Source organism: Calidris pugnax, unplaced genomic scaffold, assembly GCF_001431845.1.
Source record: "Calidris pugnax isolate Ruff unplaced genomic scaffold, ASM143184v1 scaffold196, whole genome shotgun sequence".
Classification (NCBI taxonomy): domain Eukaryota; kingdom Metazoa; phylum Chordata; class Aves; order Charadriiformes; family Scolopacidae; genus Calidris; species Calidris pugnax.
In genome coordinates this window covers 2772893-2793950 of record NW_015091042.1, presented here as the reverse complement: position 1 = coordinate 2793950, position 21058 = coordinate 2772893, and the positions used below count along the sequence as shown (strand labels likewise).

General features: G+C 39.9%; 1 long non-coding RNA gene across 3 annotated transcripts; it reads left to right on the top strand.

The window, feature by feature from the left end:
- The first annotated feature begins 3164 nt into the window (after window positions 1-3164).
- On the top strand, window positions 3165-19423 carry LOC106896399. 3 transcript variants are annotated; one of them, XR_001413625.1, is made up of 6 exons: window positions 3166-3208; window positions 5397-5478; window positions 9642-9778; window positions 15256-15349; window positions 15916-16354; window positions 17493-19423. It is a non-coding gene; the product is annotated as an uncharacterized LOC106896399 (long non-coding RNA). The 3 variants fall into 3 exon arrangements; XR_001413626.1 differs by having other exon boundaries at window positions 3165-3208; window positions 9731-9778; window positions 15916-19423; XR_001413624.1 differs by having other exon boundaries at window positions 15916-19423.
- The last annotated feature ends 1635 nt before the right edge of the window (window positions 19424-21058 follow it).

The window sequence follows — 21058 nt, the reverse complement described above, 5'->3', positions numbered from 1 at the left end:
CCCCCCCCCCCCTTTTTTTTTTCCTCCCAAGAATGATAATACTTCGGATAAAAAATGTGATGGGTTATCAGAAATACAGTAGCACGAATTCGTACATCTGGGGAGAGGCGCTATTTGTATTTATTTATTTATTTATTTTTATTAATACGAGACTGCATGTCCTCAGATAATAGCTGCTGCATCTGCCCAGGTATCCGGCAGAGGTGTGGGGTATTTCTTCCAGAATGTTATTAAAGCAAATAGTTTGAATGCTTGCCAACAGAAAGTCAGATTTCCAAACCTCTCCCCTGTTTGCATAGCACTTGAAAATATTTACCTTTATGATTGTAATTGCTTTCCTAATATATATAAGCAATATATATTTTACCCTGCATGAGATGTAGGTAATCGGTTTATAAGCGGTGGTAATTTTAGAGCCATCTTCAAAATAATAGTCACGCTTAAGCGAACCTGAATTTTAGTCATCAGTGGTGTTTTTACTAAACGAGCAGGAAATCACTTTTTTTGTTTGCTTGCTTACTGCTTTCGGAAAGATACCTTCTCCTAAAATGTTTTCGAATGAGTTTCTCTAATTTTGTTCCTTTTGTTACGCTGAGATAAGGAAGAGATGAACGCACCTATTAAAAAAAAACAAACAAAAAACCCCACCTTTCTCTTTTAAGCCTTTGATAGATTCTCCTATTGACATTGTTTCATGTGTAGTGTGAAAATTTTTACTCTGGTGTTGAAACCCTTTTACCAACAGCTATTTTCCAAGTCTATCCTCTTTTATGTTTCGGGTGTTTCTTATGCAAACAGCTTTTATTTTAAATAAGCCTTAAGGTAACTTTCTAGAGGGCGAGGGAGAGAGCGAGTCAAACGAGTGTGATGACACGGGGAAGGCTGGGTATGTTTCCTCTTCAGCGCATGGAGATTTTTAGTGCCATTTCATGTTATTAAATGTACTACGATTAAAATGATCGAGCCCAAAGGAAGTGAACGCATTTCCTAATTCGCACCTATGTACTCGAACTGGTATTTGCTGCCTAGATTTTAAGAGTGCAAAAAAGAGTCTTTTAGCTCCTCTAACACCTTGATCTGATCATTGAATCTCAGCAATCATAAAGGCATCTCTGTGTTTATCTTCTGCGAAAGCCTGGAGGCAACGGGGGAGAATTATACCAACTAAGCACATATTTGGTTACAGTACTCCTTCAGAAATTAACCATGGCACACAAATGGAGGCGATCTTTAGCTTCGTCACTTGGATCCCAAACGTAGAGTGTGTTTATTGGCAACTTTATTATGGAAACTGTGCAGATCAACCAGATGCGTCTTCAACAGCGTGAGGAATAACGTCTGTAGAGATTCGGGGAAAAGTTTTAAGGATACGTCTGGAAAGGGCATTGGAACCCCAATAATTAACCTTATCTAAACATCCAAATGACAAATGCACAATAATCCTTGACGCAATTACAAGACAGCTACGTTTGGGCGTGGGGTAGGGGCAGGGAGAAGCGTGCAATACATCTCAGCTATCTTCTTGAAACAGTCTCGGTCCACGATCCGAAAAGGTTAAAATAATCTTAACTTTAATAACTATTAGCTTGTTTTCAGTCATCCCTAATGATGCATTTAGGTCTCCTCTAATCCCCGCCGCTTTCATCTTTAGCTTTTTACACCCTAAAATTAATTCCACCTAAAGTACATTTTTCATTTTGTACTGTACTAGCGACGTGCAAATAATTTACATCAGCGTTCATCAGGACTGTCCTGAAGTGATGGATCATTTTGTTGAGTTGCAGTAAAAGTGCAGAATGATCTATAATGATGTAATATATACATTAAAAGGGTGTCTGGATGATCAGAGTTTTGCTAAAAATGTAAAAGGGCTTTTTGATTGATAACAGGGTTGCTGTTTTTCTGCAAAGGCTGTCACAGGCTGACACAATGCTTGAGTTATTAGGGCAGAGAAGGGCAACCATAAATTTCCAACGTCAGGCAAAAACTCTCTTTATTGTCTATATGATGGATGGGCCTCCGTACTAGACACCAAATACTTCGTATCACCCTTAAATGGGAACACATTTTTCGTGGCCATAATTCATGTTTTTTAAATAGAAAGTTTGAAATGCCTGCCTATATTTCACAATCCTGACATATTTATGAATCACTCCCTGCATGCAAATATAATTATTTAAAGCACCGAGGTGACATATGGGTTAGAAATGTACCAAATGCTGTTAGCGGAGTGATTTTTTTTAATTCCCTAAATTGAACACCATAGAAAACTCTGCCTGTCTGTTCAGATCAATAAAGTCGAAGGTGAAGTTTTACTGATTTTGTCAGTGCCACATACAGATATTCGGTTTTGATTAGGTGAAGCTGACAAAAAGGGAGTCTTTTCGCAATTACCGTTAGGTTAATGAAAGAAACACTCATCTTTCTCCTGGCACCCCCACGCAGGCAGACGCGCTTTTTCCCCCCTCTCTTTTCGGGCGATGAACGCGCCGGAGGTAAATTTGACAGGCTTTTTTATTTTTAATTTTTTTTTTTCGAGTTTATTTTCCGTCCAGCAGCGCTCGTCTCGGAGGGAACCCCGGTCTCCGAGCGGCAGCGGGGGCTCCGCCGCCCCCAGGCCCGGCCGCCGCCGCTCTCTGCCCCTCTCCCCCTCATCCCTTCGCGGCGGCTGGAGACGAACCCGTCTCTGGCGGCGTTCGCCCCGAGCGGCTCCGGGGAAGCCACCCACCGCCTCTCCCCTCCGGGACCGCTTCCCCCACCCCCGCCGGTCGCCCGAAGCCCACCGGCAGAGCGGGGCAGGCGGCGGCCGGTCGCCGTCCCGGCGGCGGAGCTGCCCTCCCTGCCGGGCACGGCGCGACGTTACCTGCCGGCTTAAGGCGGCGGGCTGGGTTCGGGCACACCGAGCGGCGGCAGCGCGGATTAGGCAGCCGCTCCGCTGCTGGTTTGTTTTAGTTAATTACGGGGAAAACCACCCCCACCCTCGACGGCGGGGAGGCCCAAGCAGCAACGCCTGCAAAAGGACACGGAGCGGTACCGGTGCCGCCGGTGCCGCCGCCGCCCAGAGCCGCCGGGCAGCCCCGCGGCCGCCGACACTTCCGCCGGGGCGGGCGGAGCCGCCCGTCTCTCCGCTCCGCCCCGCCCGCCGGCTGCGCCCGCCCCCCGCCGCCGGGGTAGCCGAGAGGGAAGGGGGAGACGTGCCCGACCCCTTGTAAGTACCGCGGGAAAGCGCTGGAGCGGGTCGGTGCCCGCGAAGGGGTCGGTACCTGGCGGGTGGGACTCGCCGCCGTGGTCCCGTCCTTCTTCGCGGCGACCCCCGGGCACCGCAGCCCCGGGCACCGCGCTTTGACCGAGCTCCTTCTGCCTGGGGTGTGTGTGCCCGCACACCGGGAGCCGCTAGCTCAGCCCGAGGGTCTGGCCTGTAACGCGTACCCTTGTATTTATTTAATTGAAACTTAACGTTATTTTTAACAGAGCTCAAGCGATGAGCATCGAAACCGCTTATCTTGAATATTTTTTTTTCCCCTAGACTTGTGTGTAAATGTGTAAAATGTTTGCAGCAGTCCAAACTTACTATAGCAAGGCTGACTCTTTGCCCATAAAATGTTAAATCAACCATGACCAGACTCATTTTCCCATGTCAGCCAAGAGGACTCTGTAAATCAACACATTAGGGCTTCGGCGGGCAGGAGCTGCGTGTGCTTCATGCAAAATGGCCCTGACAGCCGCTCTCTGGGTGCTGGGGTTGTCAGCCTGTGGTGGCTGACTGTGACATTGTCATGTGGCAGTGGGAAGGAAACCTTGCAGGTAGAGCGCAAAAGCGTTGGCGATGCAATATGCAAGAGACTGAGGTACAGGGTTGTTCTACCTTGTGATGTGATTTGTGGTTTTAAGAGTCACAGGTGTTTTGCAAAGCCTACCCCACCACCTTGAGTTGCTTAGATGAGCCTGTGCCTCCTGGGAAGGCCTGGTTACACTTGTATGTGGGCAGAGATGTTCTGCAGGCACATCTCAAGATGGAACCCGCTTGGAAGCCTTACAGAAAGCTCATCCCAAGGTTAGGAAGGGGTGTGTGATAGCTATACCTGGATGCAAATGAGCACACTGGATAAATACAGCTGAGAAAGGATGGCCTTGGCCATAGGTGACCATGCAGAAACAACCAAGACAAATTCCCTTCTCTGTTCAAGGAGCAAGAAAAAAATATAATATCCTCCCCTCCTTCTCCCCCCAGCTCTAAACAATATACTGTATTCTGTAAAAAGCCTCAGCCAGCCCTTATCTAAACCACTATCTCTGGGTAAGGGTTCAGATACTGGAAAGCTTATTTCTTGGGTGCTAGCAGGTTGAAAGGAAAAGGAGACATAGTACAGCATGTAACAAAATAATATAATCCCTTACTACCACACAACCAATCCCAATAGTTATACGCATTGAATCAGATTAGATTCAGATATAAAGGTAGAGCTTTGTACGATATTTCATGAAAGGGGCCTCAGCATAGAGAAATCATTATCCAGTGCTCCTTGCTGGATTGCCTCCCACTCAGAGGAGTGACCCAGCTGTGACCCAGACTCTGAACACTTGTGTGTAAATTTAATTTTCAGCATTACATCATTTCAACCGGAATCTCACCTCTTTGCTCACTGTTGTGCTATGTGCCTTACCTGGAGGTAAAGAAAAAAAAAGGAGAGGAGGAAAATGTGCCAAATATTAGGAAATATAAGTTTAACTTAAAAGCATGCACATAGCCACTTCTACCCTGTCGTCTAGTGAGACAAAATGAGTGAGCCACCACAAGCTGAGAGGAAAAAAAAATAAATCACACAATAAGTTTAAAATCCTACAAGATGTCATAAAGAAGAGAGTTACTTATGAAGTGATGATACAAACTCTGCTTACACATTTTTCTGTGTTTAAAAAAAAAAAAGTCAGTAGGCATTAGTCAAACAAGTGCCTGTAGCATCATTTCTTCTTGGTTGCTACTTTCAATACCTGAAGAGGGGCTGAGCAGTGAAAACTTGTTCTTCAAAATTCAATGTATTTTCTTGTGTGGTCTTTGCATATTTGCTGTTTTCTCCAGCAAATTTTTGGAATATGAATTGTATGGAAATCAACACCACCACCACCACCAAAAGAGTTTCCCTGTGAGAATTACCTGTCTCAATGAAGATACATTTTTAAGGGAATGAAAACCAGTCCTCTTGTGAAGGCTGCCCATGCCCAAATTGTTAAAAGATTTGAAGCAGACTAAGAACAAGAAACAACCAAGCACACACCCTACTTCATCATATTCATTTTAGTATTTATTTTTCATTAAGTGAGCAGAGAATTAACCTTTGTTATTTGTTTCCCATAAAAAACCTTATTTCTTTCTTCTTTTTCTGTTTCATTCACAGAAAGTTCCTGTCCTCAATGGATGACAAACTAGGTGGAAGCATATGAGTGTGAAGAGCTTTTTTCCTGAGCAGCTTCATTCAGGTACTCCCAACTCTGATAAATGTACTACCTTTAGTGTCAGGAGCAGAGATTAAAGGCAACAGGAGCTTGGCCAAGGTCACAAGTCCTTACAGTAAATAAGCAGTCTGTTCAAGTAAACTTATTAAATTGTGGCCACAAAAGAACAGAGACTAGACAGAGTTAGCAACTCTTAAGTTGCAGTTCCAGGTTTACCATCAACAGCGTGCAACTTTATTGTGTGTCTCTAAATCTGTAAAATGGGGTCCTGATATTTAGTTGTCAATTACAAAGAATTTTAATGAGGATAAGATAGTAAATGATTTAATGCATTACCATGGCATGAAAATACAAGAACTTAACCTCATGTTCCCTATAGAAAAGCTCTGACATTGTGCGGTCTGTCTTGCTGTGTAATGGCATAGTCCAATCAAGAGGATCATCTCACTCCCATTTAGGATGCTGTGCTCTCTTGTCAGAACTAAGTACACTGGTGCTGCTGCAAATTCTATCGTTTGCATTACTCAGTGACCAGAAACAAACATGCTTCAAGGTTTCTCATTCCTCCACTGATTTTCAAATTCATGAAATGATGTAATACAATACATGCATGAAGTGATGACATATATTTAATCCTTTAAATTAGTAGTTGCCACAAGTTTCTATAATATTTGAAGTTAGCGTTCTTGGTTTTTTCTTTATATTTGTACAATATGGTGTTTTTATCTGTGACCTTGAAATCATGAATAATCTCTGTGCTAAGTATGACAAAGGAACAAATAGTATTATTATATAGCTTTGGTGGTCTTGTTTGAATGTTATTAATATACAAGGGTAAAATCAATTAGCAAAACACCATTTTTGAAATGTAATTTATTAACACTGTATAAGAGTATTTTTTGGTTGAATAGCTCTAAGACAGAGATAATATAATAGCTTTGTGGCTACTTCAGTTAGGGCTTGCATCTTCTCTCCGTGAACTGCAAGGCAAAATTTTCTCATTTACTTCTGTATGAACAGAATGGGGCTGTGGTAAGCACCTGGTTTGGTTCAGTAATCACACATTGGCTCATTCCCACATTTTTGTCACGATCTCAGTGGGAAAAAAACAAATTTAAGTAGGATGCCTTCATATGTATTATGGGCATTTAGTATAGAAGTATGTTAATAAGAAAGAGGAATGGTTGGACCCAAGTTATAACATCTAAGAAAACCTGTAAACACTACAACTGGATTTAGAAAGATGCTTCACGGTCCCTGGACTGTTGGTATCCATTTGTATCTGTTATTGTTAATAATAAATAATACTAAGTGATCAAAGGAGAAAAAATAAGAACCATATTTTTTTTGTTATTCATCATGAAAAGTACGTAGCATAGATAGGATTTTTCCAAAAGGTATTATTTCTAATTGCAGCACTCATGTAAACAACTGTGAATCTGTAATGAGTTCTTTACAGTGGAGGTAAAAGCTATTCTTGGGCAGAACTGCCTGCTTCTTTCAATATACCTCTTAAAATTATTTATGTAATAAAGACAGAAAAATTTTCCATGGGGTTCAGCTGAGGATGTGGAGATAAGCTGACCTTGATTTTTTGGGCCGACATTTAAAATTTCTGTGACTTGGGTGGCGTGAAAATTCCTGTTATGTGCAGCAGCAAAGGACACAATTAGTTCAGTCGAGTTCTGGGTGAGCAACCTGGTGTAACCGTGTTGAAAGGAAATACAGTTCTTTCCTGTGGCAGGACTGTAGTTCTATTTATATATTTATTCTGGAGTAATGCAAGCAATAACATTTTTACAGCGAACAGTAAATAATCATGGAATGCCAAAATACCCAACCCGGGGTGGTGTATATTTATGTTTGTAGTATATACACACACAAAGAATTACCTTTTCGAGAAGTGTCGGGCTAAAGATGGCTTGGTATCTTTTATACAGTCTTAGTCTTATCTTTTTACTGCATTTCTCTGGATAGATCCAAAGTTTATCAGTAATGCCCTTGTGTCTACCCAGAATGGCTAGGTATGCTTTCTTGTGGAATATTATGAAGTGTCTGAAGAAAAAAACCCAATCTGCAGCACCCACAGATTTCTCCAGTTACCTGTCCTCAGCGTGGGTCCTGGAATAACAATGGATCTGTTGCGCTGGGGACTTTCTAAGACCTTGTAAGGCAGGGTGAATTTCATCCTTATGAGATTAAGAACTGAAACAGACTCCCGAAGTACAGAAAAATTAATTTAACAGTTATAAAGACGTCAAATTGATGACACCAGAGAATGAAGTGCAGAATGTCCTCCTCTGCCTTGCCAGAATAATTAGAGAACAGTTCATTCATATCCTCTCTTGTTGATTCTGCAAAAATACCAGTTGCGTGACTGGACTTCTGCGATGGAGATGCCCACTAATTCATCTCACGGGTTACCTAACAGCTAGGGTGTCATAACATCTTTGGTACAGACTTCGATACAGCAGCCAGTGCCGACTGGCTCCATGTTTCATTTTCTAACTGTAAAGTTATTTGAGTTTTTTTACCTCTGTTCATATACTATGTAGCTGATTTTGATTCTTTGCCCTTTACTGCTAAAGATTGTTAGTTCACCTTTAAGTGACAAGTTCAGATATGAACTTCTTGACTTTTATCAGTTTAGGTCAAATCGTGAGCAGAGTTTTTTGGATTAAAAATTCTTCGTTTTCCATCCTTCCATTCCATATAAAAGAAAATTGCCTGAAGTTATCCACCATAATCTAATCTATGATATTCTGATATGTACTGTATACTATCAATGTTAACGTTTTAAAATCTTAAGTGAATATCTGCTATCACTGTTTAATACAAATAGCTCTGAATGATTATAAAAATATTTAATGCATAATGCATGTCACTCAGGTATTATTGTCAGTAATGGATGAGGAACAACGTTTGGATAATTTATAAAAGTAGACAAAAAACATTTTTCAGTAGTTAGTGTTTTCAGGGTGTTGGTTTCTGATAATAACATTTTGGTCATAATACCTTTTTAGCATAGCTTAAACGACTTTACTTATGCAAATTGGTGAACTAATTTGAGTGCTTTTATTCTACCGGAATCACTGAAAATGTCTTGCATTATAGAAATGTGTATAAAACCAGTTTAGCTCTTTTGCTTGCTTCAAGCGAAACAGTAAAACAGATCACATTCTTTCTCGGTTACGAATTAAAGGAGCCCACCCCTCACTCCTGTGTGTGACTGGGGAGGTGCCAAGGAGTTAGAGGGCAACCTTAAAGATAACTGGGTTTCCCCTAACCATGGGGAATCCTTAAATGGTGGAGTTTTATGGAGAGAACAAATATATCAAGTGAAGGAAGGAACATACCTCGGGCACATCGTGGGCTGCAGTGGGGCTGAACCTGGTGTGACTGCTCCTGTGAAGGGTGAACTGTCACACTGGGAGCTGGTAAAAAGCTTCTTCAGCTTCTACCATGACTTTGAGGTGTACCTGCCCTGTCGGTTTAAGATGATGTCAGGCTTTGGTGCCCCAGTTGTGTACACTGTTCGCTTTTAGGCTTCCACCTGTAACAAATAATTTCCTTCCTGCTAAGTGAAAGTTTTGGGGCCGATTTAGCAGGCAGTTCACTTCATCAGCTGCTGCATTGGGACAATATAGAACCATGCTGGGTTTCATTTCCTCTGCTTGTGTGAGGTATACCAATTATATCCAGAAGGCCTTGGAGATTCATGTGTCCCCTTAGTGCCATCAAACATGCACCACACATTTTATGTCTCATACCAGATTATATAAATCTGACTGCAATTCAGCCTTTAATTTTTTAGCCTTCTGACTTGCTTTTAACCAATGAATAAACAAAACTATGATGTTATAAGGGCACGTGGGTAAGAAATGAGACCTGAGGACATCGGGCCTGCTGGAGGTAGCCCAAGCCTATGCTGAGGAAAAGTTCCTCAGTAGCTTTTCTCAGTGACTTGGTAGCACCTCGACATGGCTGGTTCTGAACACAAGCAAGGAACTTGAAGGAGAAACCCTGAAAGCTATGTGACAAAAGAGAATAATGTCACTAGACCACTCATGTAGCTCTGCATAAGTACCTGTATTATGCTGAGCTGCACCGGATTTCTGATCGGAAGACCACCGCAGAACCATCTGGATTCCCTGACTGTTCACTTTGTGGCCTGATCTCTGTGCTAGGCTGGGAGAATGTAGAAGCTGAGCCTTCACAGTCTTCTAGGGAGAAAAGGAGAAGAAGGTACCATTTTCTGCTTGTCTCACATCTCCAGGGTAGCAGTGGGACAGAAATTCCAGGACGAGACAAGAGACCAGCTTGGGTAAGTGCCCTGATTTTATTATACCGTTTTGAAGTTGGGGAAGGAAGGAGAACATGGGCAGCTCTTAGGCAATGTATGCTATATGGCAGTGGACAACAAACCAGGAGTGCTCAAAGGCTAGAAATGGCTTCCAGAATCTTTTAACTCCCTTGTGACCCACAGTCAGGAGAAAACAATGGCCCCTTTAGCCAACAGTTTTGCAGACTTTGCTCATTGCTTACATAGTATTGACTCCCATAGATGACTATACACCAGCAGTGACACATCTTAGCTCACTAGCAGCCAAAAGCAATGTATACAATCCCAGCAAGCGGTGTTGTACGCTTGTCATCACTAGTGCACAGTGTGCTTACAACCTGAACTCACTCTGACAACCATCTGCGTGCAGCTGTTCGCATCTGTGTTCCACTAGCACCTTCCCCACCTGCATCAAATTTCGTAGCACCATTTTCAAAGTGGTGCCACACAGGCTGGGAAGTTAAATCCTGTCTATTCCTCTTGTGTATTCCTGAACATAACAACCACAGGTGGCAAGAATTCAGGTTATTAAGCTCTCCAGCATCCTTCGCTTTCCCCTCAGCTTTGTGTATTGATCATATTGCTGGCTCACTAAAGCATAAGGTTGCATTTCTCTTCTGATGCTGCTGCCCTAACTTGGAAAACCATGAGCCTCAGCACATTCCTGCAGTCCCTTCAGTAACGTGGACGGTCCATTCCCTCAGATGGGAATGTCACCAATTGCTTTTTCCTGGTGCATATTTTCTGGACATGATGCAGCCTCATTTGTAGCTTTTTGGATATGGTATTCACTTGGGAAAAGAGGGTGCTCATCTGTCCCAAGATAAAGCTGCTCAATATAACTGACTGCGCTATTATATGAACTATATAACTGTTCTGCACTATTTCTATAGTAGTCAGTGTAGGCCAGCAAGGCCGTAGGTTGGTGTCTCTTCTCATTCATGTAGTTAAGAGAGCCATATGGGAGCATTGTATTGGGTGAATGACAGTCTGCATGATCTTAGGAACCTGTAGCTGATAGACTGTACAGGGGTAGAAAACCAATGTCACAGACTTCTCTGCCATACTGATTTTCCCTCTTGAAGGAGCTGGGGCTGCCAGACACCACAGCATTATGGCCATCCTCTAGGTACCCTCTAATGGGTTTCTGGAACACTGGGAGCTGTCACTGATTAATTAGCTGATACATTAGGTCAGATTGCTTTTACACAGCATACCTGAGAGATCGTATTAGACACAAAGCATTGATTAAGTGATTACAATATATGCAGAGTACTAGAATGGCCTGTGGCTGGAGCTGGTAAGGGACAGTTGTGGAGCCAGTCTGGAGATCAGCCCATCTATATAAATAGGACTTGGAACTAGGGTTGTTTCCCTGACATAGGGACATTATAGATCTACTCTAAGGACCTGGCTCAGAACCTCAATGACAATCATAGTGACTCTAAGGTAAAAGAACATTAAGTACGTCAGGCACGGGAAAAAACAAAGTCCCAGAAAATAGGTTGCCTCTACAATCTTGGTTCTGTTGCTTAGTTCATGGGCACGATGACAGTCTCGATGATGACAGAACATGAAGAGCAAACTATCACCTCTGTGTCATCCCTGCCTCATTTGGTGCAAAATCTGCAACAGAGCGAATGCCAAGAGACCGCAGTTTGTTGCTGACCCCGCTGAGAGGAGTGGTAGTTAAAAACCAAGATAGCACAACAAGCAAAGTAGCCTATTTCTTCTTCACCCACACAGAACATGCAGAAGTCTGATACAAAATGAGAACCCTATAGTGGTTTCTGTATCAAGTTAGAGGTCTAAAAGCAAAAAAAGGATTATAATTTAAGGTAGTAATAGGAACACACTTCTAAAACAGCAAATTTTAAATCCTAGATATTAGTACTGCAAGCATGCAGAAAAATTATGCAGTTATGGGTACTAACATGGGTTACATTTAGGATGTTCACCCGGAAACACATTGGTTTACCATTTTATAATCAGTGACAGACTATAGTACCTCAGAAACATGATAAACAGGATGAACTTTCTCTATTCTGCGCAATAAAATCAGAATACAAAATGGAAATAAAATTATTTTCTGGTTTCATTAGACTGGCAAGTTTGCTAGAATTAACGTGATGTGATACTATACAGTTATGTCAATTGGACACCTTCATTTTTACTGCTCAAACAAGCATAAAGTGGCCTGCAGCTGATCTAAGGGAGCAGAAACCAAATGGTAAAAAGCTGAAGTTTAGTTGAAGATGTTTATTCTGGCTTGGGCGGTGGAGAGAGGCAAGCTTGGTATGGACTATTCTTCTGTGCCACTGTTTTCTCTTTGGTCTACAGCACCACAGCTTGTGGAAATTGTTGTAGAAATGTCTTGATCATACCTATTTACCTCTCTTCGAGAAGTTTGTGGAGCAATAGTTAGTTTGTCAAGAAAAGCTAAAAGTTCTGTTAAGCGCCCTAACTTTGGTCCATTAATTTTGCCTTTTATTTTTATATTTTCCACTCTACAAGAGGGAAAAGGCTTTTTATTTTCCATTACACACAGAGAAGCGATTGTCATTCTTGGGTTTTATCCCCATTCTTGAGCTGTATTAGCAAGACAGCTAACCTTTCAAGCTATCCTCAGTGTAACTAACTGTAAAATTGGGATATTAATGCCTAATTGAGATGGGTATAGTAGGGCTTAATTGATTAATATATGTAAAATGTCATGAAATTTGCAGGTGAATGACACTTTAGAAATGTTAGGTATGCCTTTCTTTATATTTTAAAATAACCAGTATAAATAGCACTAAGAACTTACCATTATGAACAATTTATATAAACACATTTACTTATAATCTTTCCACTGAAAGACAAATTATAATGCTGTACAGTGAATACAATTTGAAACAGTAAAAGTAGAAGGGGATTAACATGCATTTCTATTCACTAGAAGAAGATGAATGCTAATAAAATTTCCCTGTAGATAAAACTTTGAAAATATTATTTTCAATATGTCAGTTTATGGGCCCGTATGATGAAAAAGTATCAATTCATGTAAGCAGTCATTAAGCTTAAAATAGAACCTCTAAAATCTTTCAGTGGACTTATCAAGTCTTCTTTTTCCTCACTTAGCTGTTGTTGATGACTGTTTTGGTCTTTGCTTTTCTGCTTAAACAGAACAATTTTTAATTAGTGCTATAAAACAGACACCCTCAAACTTTTCAGGTAATGAAAGATTTTTTCAGACCTGTGTTGGTTTTATAACTAGAATTTCTTTCTGTTTGTGACAGTGTGAACGGTTCTGCAGCTTCGTTAACATACGCATTTTTTGATAATGAAAAATTAACAGTAGGGAAGAGCTGAATTTAGTATCTTGCTGTCCTTTCATGTGATTTAATATATGGAATAAGCAGAAATACTGTCCATAATGTTTTTTCAACCTTTTTTTTTTTTTTTTTTTAAAGTCAGACTGGTACTAAATCAAAGTACTTGTACTAAGATCAAAGAAAGAGGAGAAAAGTGTCCAAGTTAGCCATTAGGTCCAAGGTGATCAGGACTTTCCACAGGAGGCTCCACTTGCTGTACCCAGGCAGCTGTATCTGAAGTGCCTGTGAAACTGCATTTTGAGCTCCCCTGGCTTCAGTGCCGTGTCTGGGGTGCCAGGGCGCCAGGCAGCTGGGTGAAATCTTTCCTGGCTGTGTGTCTCCAGTAACAGGAGAACCAGAGTGCACGTTCTCAAGAGAAGAAAATGAAGTTTGAACTCCTAAAAGGCTTAGTAAATTATCTATCTAGATTTTAATAGGAGGTTAATGAATTGACATAAGGTTAAACAAGCCAACAGACACTGCTTGTAGCCATCCACGACCGCTACTGCATAACCTCACCTTCAACACATGGTTCTCAGGCTATAAAATTTTGAAGATTCTCTTAATTACTGGTTAGTAGTGCTTTGAAAACTATTTGCAAACAGAACCTTCTTGTAAAGTACAGCCTAATAGTTCTTTCTTTCTTTTTCTTCTTGTTTTAGTATGGAAGTCTAAGACAGCTAACAAACTGGGAAAAGATGCTTGAAGTTTGGCTGGCTAATCTGGATATTTCTATCCCTTCATCATGAGAATTTACTCTACATATTTCTCAAGAGTTTTGTGCTGAGAATAAAGTAGTTTTTGTTGGTTACTGCCAACAAAATTGAGCTCTAAGAGCTCAATTTCTAAAGTAGTGTTTTATTCCTCTGTCCTGTAGTCCTGATCCATGATGATATTTGTTATGACAGTTTCCTTTTTGCTGGGTCCTGTCACATAAATTGAGTTACTCCACCAAAAATAAAGTTGTTTGTTTGTTTGCTTGTTTGTTTTCTCAGAGAGAGAGGACAACACTTAATTTGCAACAGTTTCATGAATAATAATATTTTAAACTTCCTGAACCTTTTTCCTTTGGCTTGGTATGAAGTCTATTGTAATATTGCTGTGACTGAATTTTAAAAACACAGCATCATCTGAGACACTAAGTCTCTTTTAGCCTTCACTTTTTATTACAGAATTCAGCCAACCCTGTTTCAGCAAGGTACAGAACCTTCAGTAAGTGACCCAAATGTAGCATGGTAATCCAACTCACTACATAATCACATGAACTATTATGTCACTCGGATACACTGGTATAACTGTTACTACAAAGAAATCCCAAACCAGAACCCTGTGGTGTCTTTTGATTTTGGCAAGTGAATGGTATTGAAATACGGTACACTGTCAGCTTTGAAATTAAAGATCTTACACCATCGCAGTGTGACTCATGCTCTCTCAGTTCTGATTTGGAGACATGGCCTGGGGGAGTTTGAAGTGGTTTTATTCTCTGATGCCCATTCAATCATTAATTTTTTTTTTTGCAAATATGCCGAGTCTGGTATCTGTTTCTATGTTGATTTTGTAATGTGGATATCTCTCTGCTGGGACTGAAATATTTTGTTCCTAATTAGTCATATATGTTATTGTCCTGGTTTGAGGTAAAACAGAACCAATTTTCTGTTCAGTAATTTTACTTTTTAGCTAAGCCTCTTCTAACTAAACTCTAACTTCTAAACTTCTAACTAACTAAACTCTCTGAAAATTAACAGCATATTGTGCAGAAACTGTTTGCTCTTGGAGTGATAAGACCTATGTTTATAATTTATGCCAAAGGATGATATGCAGCAAGGCTCTTGCTTATGCTTATTGCTATAACAGCCAAGGTCAGGTAACTTTGTTATTTGTTCTGTTAGAGGGTTGAAAGCAGAAGAGTGTAGAGGGGTCGCACCGGTAGGGAGGAGCAGACAGGACAGGGGCCCCAAAACTGACCGATAGGGTATTCCATCCCATTTGCATCATGCCCAGTGTAAAAGCTGAAGGGTCAAAGGGTCAGCTCTCTTTCTTCAGTGGTGAGTGTCTGGGGAAGACTATGTCTGTCTTTGATCCTGATCTGTGCATTCCTGACTCCAGATCCGGAATCCAGTTCCTGTCTGTTCCTGAGTCCAGTCTGGGACTTCCCCAGTGCCTGCCAGTTGCGCGATTGTCATCCTGGAAGCTTGATATGGTTTTGTATACATTTTATGTATTTCCTTATTTTATATCTATTATCTTATTAATATTTTCATTAAAGTAGTTTAGTTTCTTCTGTAACTCATAGGTCTCTTTCTCCCTCCTTTCCATCTGCCATTCATCTCAGTGGCCAGTCTGGCTCAAACCTTGACAGTTGTCCAACACCATCAGCTGCAAGTAGCTTTACTCATCTGATTGGGATTCCAGAAAGAAACCTAAGCATGGGAAGCTTTATATTATAGTGTTAACAGTCCATCTTCATCTTTTGTTGGCAGCAGCAATTAATTATCTGAAGCTGTGAACTGTTCTCTTGTGATTGTGGAAATGATCCCAAGTGTGATGGCCAAATATCAGCACATTTTGGGTACTTTTCTACGTATGGAGTCAAAATTGGATTCCAAAATTAAGACAAGAATTTTCCTAAGTTTAGCATTGGTCTGACTCTAATCATCTCTGCAGTATAAACAGGAAGTTTACTTGTTTTCAGTCTGCTATTTCTTTTGTGTTTCTCACCAAAAGAAGGCTTATCAAAATATTATTATTTACTTTTTATTTGGACAGATGGCTTGGAGACTAAAACATAACCTACAGCTGATGGAATACCACTCTGTTCTCAATGGATGAAGCATTACATTGGCTCAGCTTCTTTCTTTCTTTTCACTTTTCCACTTGGATAGGGAGAACAGTCTAGAACAGGTTTTTGTAAAGAAGGAGTGGGATAGCGTTTGGAGAGTTATAATAAATCTAATTGTAATATCACAGGACTGTTTGACTCACAAGTTGGATTTTTTTCCCTGTATTTCCTGTTTCCATTAGTGTCAGTTTCTTGTTAAAGAGCAGTTCCTGCAGAAAATACCAACTGCACTGGGCTCCTTTGTTCTTCCACTAGCTTACACATGATTTTCCAGTCATGATTTGAAGAACTGAACATTGTGTGACTGAGTTATTCTAGATGCAGGTCTGGAGAACTTAGGACAAAGATGCCTTGGAGGACCAGCAGGTACTATAGAATCTACAGTCTACCATTCTTTCTGCTTCATTTTTCCTAGAATAGGGGATTATGCGTGTTATTGGATTTAAAGGATTTCTAAGTTTGTATATTATATCTCTGTATTAATTGACAATGTATTGCTTGCAGAGACTGTACCTCTGTAACTTTCAGCTTTTGCCTCTTGCATCATGTGTGTGCGTGTTCTTTTCCTAGTGATGTTTCCAGATGATGCAGAATTAATACTAGCTGAGCTATATTTATCCCTCCTCGCCCAGAAGGATGGGTGGATGAAAGTAGTGAGTAATGGGAAAAGTTGCTGCTTAACAAACTGCAGAGGATGGTGGCTTTTGTTTGAGCTCTGTTCTTTCATAGCCATCCAAATTTTTTAGCAACTTTCATACATTTCTGTGGGAATCTTTGGTACTTACAAGGTATAATAAAGCATAGCATCTGGCTTTAGAATTGAACAGTAGGGAAATAAAACTTTTGCTCCTTAAAATACAGAAGTTATTCCATACTGAACTGTACTATGTTGAGCTCTGATTGTACCATATGCCTGCTTACTGCTCTCTTCTCAGCAGCAGTATCACCTATCTGTTATCTGCGTGGAAGGTTGTGGTTTTGCTCTTTGGAAGGTATGACCAGCCAGTATAACCAGCTCAGAGATGTAAGATTAAAAAGTGGGGCCATGAGAAGCAGGGAAGGAACCTGTTTGCTAATGTCAGATATTCCCACACCTTGTCTTGAACTCCTTCCTGATCATACAATTTTCTGTTGGGGTAAAGTCACCTGTCTTTAAGGATGCAGGGTCTTATGGACATAGGACCCCTTCCAACATCTATTTTCAATAGTATATGCCTATTTATATATAGGTCTCCCTTATTATGCAGTGTTGTCAGCAAAATAAAATGCAGATTGTGCCTTCTTGGATTAATCAGGTGACATAGTTCCTTCTGCAAAAAAGCCTCCATGAAACACCTCTGGCTGGTCTGGCATTTCAGTTCTACAGTGAACTGCCAAACCAGCTAAAACAGGAGAGATCAGCTCAGCTACAAGCTCCTCTGGCCTCTGCAGCCACTTCCTTTGTTGTTTGATCTTTGTATTCAAGAATTTCCTGCAATAATTTTGTTTTGTCTTTGTGTGACAGACAATTGCTGCTCCAGACACTGCGACAGAGGCCTGGAACAAGAAAATACCTCGCTGAACTTCTAAAATCTCAAATCTATCATTTAGAATAGAACTACAATGTTGGATGGCCTCAAATTAGACTTTATCCTAGCTGTAAGCCTTTTGCAATTTACTTTCCCACGATAATGCAGCCAACCAACCTGAAATTCCCATATACGTAATGGATTGTAAGGAAGTGTAGCACTTTGGGTTTGTTGTGAGTCAGTCATTTTAGGCTTCAAAAAAAAATAAATCTCTGTGTATATGTGCAACATATAATTATAGGAGAAGAGGAAGCAATGGCTTCCATACAAAGATTACTGAATTCTTTCAAATTAAAAAATTCTTATGATCTTTTATTAGATGTTCTGTGCCTCCATGGGTAGCAACAGGCCTTTGAAACTTCTCAGGAGGATAATCCTGGCATCCTTTTTGTTGGCTTTGTGAAAAAACATTTAGATTGCATGAATTATAAACTATTGAAGAATGCCATTTCTTGTCTTTGGTCTGTGCTATACATTTAGTTTTAGCAACAGGTCAAAATCCTGCAATAATCTACAGAGCTTGTGGGTGCCCTGTGTCAGCATCTTTCTTCAGTGTGCTACATACTCTGGGTGGGACACACAGACAATCATAGTGACCCTTCAACTTGGAATATTCTTTTGTCACAAGTGTTGTCCACTGGGAGTAAAGAATTGACGGTTCTACAGTTGTTTCTTTTCCTGACTGGTAATAACAATTTTATATTATACAATACCTGCTGTGCATTTACATAGACTAGGATAAACCAAGACAGAGCATTGCCTACAGCTGGGGTATCAGCCTAGGTCTTGGGAGATGTAGGTTCAGTTCCCTAGCTGGCCACAGATAATAAGCGTTGTTATACAAATTAGCCTTCCTGTGCCTCAGTTTCTTTTCTGTAGGATAGGAAGAAGAGGATTTTTCTATGTTCCTGGCATAGGGTGAGACTAAATGCATTAAAAACTGCTAGGTGCTCTGGTAACGTAGTGCACAAAGAACTTTGTGATATTTCACTTGGTTGTGTTAAATTTACTTAGATCTGTTCATTATATAGTCTAAAGACAACAGACTCCTGTACATTAAGGAAAAAAACCCAACAACCAAACCCAACCCTGTACCATAACATGTATTATGAGAAGGCAGAATTAAATTGCACAATTTATTGTTGCTATGTCTTAGTTATTGAGAGCGTCACTAATTAAATGTAATTCTAGCCTAATGCTATAGTGTGCTGTATAATGTAACTTAGGGGATTTTTCATTGTATTCAGGCCATACCATGGTCGACAAAACTGTCATTAACTTCAGTGGAAACCAGATGAGATTGCTGCATAAAAATTTCAGGAAAGTTTTTTTTTCCTTCTGTCATCAAAGCTTTTAGGTTGTTCTGGTTTTTGAAAACTCTTAGCTCATAATATATTGCATTATAAAGCCTGTACAAAAACTTTAAAGAATGCTAACAAGGTTAGAAAGTGAAGCTTTCCAAAGACATCAGAAAATGCTGAACTTCAAGGTGCCTTTGCAATAAAACAGTGAGAGAACTTATGTCAAAACTGTGCTCATTCACAATCGCCGTGTAGCCTTACTGTGCTCATCCCACACTGCTGCCATGTAATAGGAAAATAATAATTAAATGTATCCCAGAGGTGGTTTTAGACATAATTCTGCTTTGCTTGGGGACAGGGGAGGAATCAAAGAGCCAAAATGCAAGAGGCTTTCTTAGGACATGTATCAGATTGGACACTGTGCTTCTGTGTTGCAGGAAAGGATAAAAAAGCAATAACCCTAGGCAAAAGTAAAAATATTAGCTCTTCTTTCTCTTGTAAGAGTCTCCACAAGGAAGGAAAATGTAAATCAAGGCCATTAGTTAACAGCAGAAAACTCAAAGCAAACTGAGACGTATTATATGAGCCCATGGTGATATGGAATAACCAATTTTCAGTGGCTACTTTTCTGGACAAATGTGTCTTGCAGAGTTTCAAACACACATAAGTGTGGGCATACACTTCCGGAAAAAAAAATGACTCTACTGTCATTTGACAAATGTGTCTTGCAGAGTTTCAAACACATATAAGTGTGGGCATACACTTCTGGAAAAAAAAATGACTCTAATGTCATAATTCAGCAGCAGAAAGAAAAAAAAAAAAAGAAATAATTTGGATGTTCATATCTTCAAGTTTTGTAGCACTATATCACACTGTCATACTAATACAGTTCAAAAAAAGGTTTACTGAGGGTACACGCAAAACTTGCTTTTCAGATCCCTTCAATTTATAAATTGTTGGCTGTTAAATGTCTTTGTAAGTGGGAATATAAGAAATAGGTTGGAAATAGAAGAGAAACTTAGTTTCCAGCAGTTCACCTTCTGAATGGCAAATGATATCATCATTGCTGCATTTCTTTCTGTCTTTGTCAATAAGATTAAACTACATACTTTGTTGCATTTTATCTTCTTTCCATCATGTTTATTTTTTTCCTCTGTGTTTCACAGCAGAGAGTCCTAGTGATACTATTTCCGTGGAGACATCTGAAGTTATTAGTTTGGACATTAAACACCATCTTTAACTGTTTGCGATTAAAAACAGGTGTAAGTAAAGCTGTGTTATGAGTAAAAGGTTCCTCTGGTAATACAGACAAAATGTCTGTACTACAGTCAATCTCTTACAGCTAAATTGATTCAGTTTGTATTAAGCGTCGTATTGCTGTGGATACTTATCAACAAAGATTTTACAACAGCATTTTCATTGTGAACATCAGCCAAATGAATTACATGGGTGAACTCTGAGCCAAATTTACTGATGGTCAAGGTGAGAGAATTCTGTGACTTGGCTGGGATTTTTTTGCTTCTGAAATATTTTGTTTCAGAAAATTCAGTTTGTTCAAGCTCACTATTTTGTTAGGAGAAATAATATATATATTTTTAAGAAGACAATAAGTTGTTGTTTGTCTTACTCTGAAATGTAAGGGGATTGTGTTCAAGCACGTGCAGATGTACATACCTGGTGTGCTATAAACTGGAAAACAGATAATTTTTTTTTCTCAGTCTAAAATATTTTCATAACTTTCAGTTAATAAAACATTCAGGATTGCTGCTTTTTCCTCTTCTAAACCTTCAGTGTTCTTTTAAGATAGGAAAACAAATGTATACATAGTTTTTATATAAAATTATATAACTCATTTGGTGCTTGCTGCTATGCCAAATTTACTGGCATGTATTAGCTAATAGTTTTAATCAGTTGATCAATGAGATTTCATAATTATAGCTGTGTATACATTTCAGGCTAATGACTGCTAAAATGACTTAAAGCACTGTTATTATGTGAAGAACTTAGAAAAAAAGGACAGATCTGACAGGTATCTACCATGGTGCCAGTACACGGTGTCCCCATTACTTGGGGCTGCTCTATGGTTATTATCTTATTTTGAACATCTAATGCTCTTTATTCAAAGGACGAGTCTGCTCAATTTATAACATATATCTGTGAATATGAAAAAAATATATAGTAAGCATATTAGTAACTCATCG